Below are 4,304 nucleotides of genomic sequence, written 5' to 3' on the forward strand. Positions count from 1 at the left end.
CGCTCTTCCCTGCTCTTCTGTCTCACCTCCTGGAACGAACCCTAAACTCTAGATTAATCCAACTGTTCTGCTTTTTCTAGGTCTCTACAGGGGGCTATTGAGCATTGCTGGGGGGAGGGGAGTCCCGTGACTTTGCTGGCATGCATTCTTTCTCATAGATGGTCACCAACTTCAATAGGACCTTTATCTGCCCAGCAAACATCCTCTTTTCTGTAATGACCCAATCGAGCCTTCTCCCCTGTCTTCAAACCACCAATGCTCCCACCTGTTCGCTCGCTCTCAGCAGGTGGCGTTCACTTCTTGTTCCATTGAAACAAGAGAAGCTTTCAGGCCACCTGACCACCAGTTCTACAAGGCTTATTTTATCTGCTTCAACCTTTTTCCTCCTTGTTCCTTCCTATCAACATTCAGGCATGTTTAAATAGCCTTATCTTATAAGCAACAATAATAAATCCCAATCTTCACTCAATCCCATGTCACCTTCCTGCTATCACCCTATCTCTTTCCTACCACTTGTTTTCACACTTCTTGAAAGTTGTCTACACTCACTATCTCCATTTTCTCACCTCCCATCCACTCCACAACCTAAGGCGGTCTGGCTTCTGTCCCCACCACTCCTCTATCACTGCTAGTCAAGGTCACCAATGCCTTCCTTGTAGTTTAATCCAAAGAACTCCTTTCAGATCTTATCTTGACCTTGAAGGCATGTGACACTGCTCACTGCCTCTCCTTCCCTGAAACTTGTATTGGTTTCTAGGACACATGAGTCTCCTATTTTCCTCCTGTTCTGGCTACTGCTAAGTTTTCTTGAAACTGCCACAACCAATTCGTGGGGTGATCACTGGGCTTTAGGTAAAGCTGGGTGCCAAGAATGGCAGCTCCCCCTCTTGACACATTTCTTGCAGAAACACCTGGGAATTTGCTTTCTCACCCAAGAGTCACAATGTTGTGTTTTGAACTCCAGTTTGTACCATGGATCCCGCTGCTTAGAGCCTGACATGGCCTTTGTGGGTATGTATTTATAACCCCCACTTTGAGAAGCTCTCACAACACTTGGACATCTGTTTTTTTCATTTGTCCCCTCAAAAGGTAGTATGCTTTAGGAAGGGACACTGACAAATTAGAGGGCATTGGGAGAGTCTGCGGAGTACTAAGAAAACAATGTCTTATGAGAAATCTTTTAAAAAACTGGAAACATTTTGCCTAGAAGAGATAAAACTGAGGGATGATAGAGGGCTGATTTCAAGAGGCAGAACCTTGGTCTGGGCTACTGTGTGAGGTTGAAATTGGACCAAGTGTACAAGAACAGGGAGGTGAGTTTGAAAGGAGGTAGACAGGTTATACTGTATCCCAGAATTTTCCAAACCTCCAAGATACATGGTAAGATAATCCTGCTGCCACCAGGAACTGCTAAAGAAGATAAACTTAGGCCTAAGTGACCACAATAAATGTGGAAAGCCCTTCCCCCCGACTCCCCTCCTGAAGACCACTGGCCTAAGCTCAGCTGGCGGCGTAGAATAGCTGCACTCCAGGGAGTGCGATTTCAAACTTGCTGCCATGCAAGATCCATCAAAGCTCTGTGGACAGAAACAACAGCAGGAGGAAGACCTGGAAAGCACTGGGTGATCCAGTCCTGCATATACCCCAAAATAGAACCGAGTGGACTGGGTGGTGAGCTGGGCACCCTGATTTGCCTCTTTCAGCCTCCTTTTCAGAATGTCTTTTCCTGTGTTTTGGTGCGATGCCATCAGCTTATGATGTGGGCCCCACAGAGCTCACTGCTATGACTATTAGGGGGATGTTCTAGAGGGTGATTGCTTATTACTTCACACTGTGTTCCCTTTATGAGGCCCCCCAGGAGAAATTCCTGTCTGATTTTAGTCCCAAGAATAGTTGTAATTCTCTTGAGTAATAGGTCTGTTTTTATCTCATGGACACTGGGAATTGTGTAACTGACATGGTCTCCTTTTCATTTTGGCTTCGGGGAAAGTGTAGGGACAAATTTGTGGCCCACCCACAGGAGGTGAATAGGGCGTTCCAGGGTGCATTTTAGCTTTATTCCCATCTCTACTTAGTCTTCCCTCTTGTTTTTTCTTCCTTCTCTTAGTTTTCCTTCTTATTTTACTATAAAAAATGGAGAACCATACAAGCAAAAATAAATAAAAATCATTTCTAATCTCACTATCCAGAGATAACCACAATTAACAATGTTGTCTTTGTGAAATACTTTTTTAAACAAATAAAAGCATCTGTGCATAGTGTTCTTTGGGGCATAGTGTTTCGTAATTAACTTTTTTTCATTCTATTATTTTATTAATTAAATTTAAATTTTGATAAAGACCTAGCAATTTAATACTAAGAACTAACATTTCTACATCCGCTTACTATGTGCCTAGCTTTATGTATATTTAAATATACATAGATGTGAAAGTATACTCATGTAGATTATAATATATACATATTATAAGCTATAATATTGATATGTTAACTCATTTGATGCTCACAACCCTATGAGGTAGATATTATTGTTCCCCTTTTACAAATAAGGAAAACAATGCACAGAAAGATGCAAAACTTGGCAGCATCACACTCTGGCTCCTAACTGCTATAGTGCCTTTCATATCAGTGGGATTTCACAGTCCACAGTAGTTAAACATTTCATTTATCTCCTTTCACCTCACTTCTAATTTGTTATTTTCCCGTGTTTTAAGTACCCTCGTAAGTCACCTGAAATCCTCTTTGTCACAAGGTAAGGCATAAATAACCAGTGTAGTGAGTGGTGACGGCACAAGAAGGCAAAGCTAAAGTGCTACCCCAGGGGAGAAGATGGATCCAGTGGAATGGACTTATTTCCTTGGGCTGTGAACTGCCATGCCTGGAAGAGCAGACTTGGGTGGCTGTCTCTCAGGCAGGCCAGGAAAGGTGTTCTTCCAAGGAGACTGAGCTGGGCCAGACAAGCCCTCAAGCTCCTTCTTATTGCCTCAAGTTTATGAAAATGCCAATAAGACAAAATGAGGCACTTAATGGAGCTAATGCAGCAAGTCAGCGTTGAGCCAGAACCAGGACCCTGGGCTTTCAATCCAGATCTATTACTAGTAACAAACCAACAGAAATTTAGTTCCAAACTCTCAGCCCGGCGCATTCTTTCCCCCACAGCTCTTTGGCTCCGGCTGCTAGAAGGTCAAAGGATGCTGTCACTGTCCTCAGTCTTTTTGTTAAGGTGGCAGAGAATGAGGCATAGAGGAGAAGCTGAGTGGCCCCTAGGATGCCCATGAGACTATAATTGGGTGGGAATACCCATCTGACAAATACGAGGAGAGGAAGGAGCCCAAGTTTCTTTTCCTGGATTTGATGTTTACTAGCTGGGAGATCTTGGGCAAGTTTCTTCACCTCCTGAGACCTCAGTGTTATCTGCAAAAAAGAGTTAATACCTATTTTGCTAAGCTGTTAAGGGGCTCCCATGAGATAGTATCGGGTATAGGACCCCTTAACGTGAGCCAGGAAGAGGTACCTATAAGCCTGTCCCAAGGGATTTGGGTAGGCCTAGGCATCCCCCAGCCTAAGGCTCCGCAGACCTGTGCCTAGGGCCGTCCGGCTTCTTTCTCCTTCATCTCCAGCCCACCACAGCTCCCCCGGCGTGAAAAGCCGCGTTCCAGATAGATAGGCCCAAGCGCAAATTGACAACTGGGGGAGGGGGAGAGGAGAGTATTGAAGAGCAGGGCCTTCTCTCCAGACCCCAGGGGCTTCGGGCAGGAGGGGTGAGGCAGCAGAAATTACATCCTCCTCCTCTTTCTCATGACCCCGGGCTGTTTGCCCACAAGGGCACAGCCTGTACGCGGTGCCACCGGGCCCATCAGGCTGGGTTAGAGGAAGGCCCGACCTCCGCGTAGCAAAGAAAACAAACACAGATGTGTTTAGATGGGATCAGGAGGGAGAAAATCGCCCCCTCCCGCCAGCCTGTGCGCTGCCCGAGGCGTGGGGGCCGGCGGAAACCTGCGGGGCTCTACCGACCGCGCGGGGCCGGCGCGAGGCTGACAGTCCCCGGTCCGCCCCTCCTCCCTCTATGGGGTGCGTGCGGGCCCAGCCCCCTCTCCGGGGTTTCCCCGGGCGCTCTTCTCGCTTTCTCTTTGTCTCTGCTTCTCTTTCTCGGGCTCCCCGGTTCCCACTCGCTCACGCTCTCGCTCTCTCCGCGTCCCCGGCCGGTTCCCTTTAACTTTCTTCTTTCCCGGGGTGAAAACTTTGCTCGCGAGCAGGCTGCTGCTCGCCGACGTTATTGGCCGGCGCCCCGCCCGGCGGCCCCGCCC

The 4,304-nt window shown here is 47.4% G+C and overlaps 1 protein-coding gene across 1 annotated transcript in view; it reads left to right on the top strand.

The window, feature by feature from the left end:
* NTN1 (netrin 1) overlaps nucleotides 1–4,304 on the top strand; it is a 189,521-nt gene that overhangs the window by 10,271 nt on the left and 174,946 nt on the right. The window lies entirely within an intron of this gene.

Source organism: Pteropus alecto, unplaced genomic scaffold (genome assembly GCF_000325575.1).
Source record: "Pteropus alecto unplaced genomic scaffold, ASM32557v1 scaffold398, whole genome shotgun sequence".
Lineage (NCBI taxonomy): Eukaryota > Metazoa > Chordata > Mammalia > Chiroptera > Pteropodidae > Pteropus > Pteropus alecto.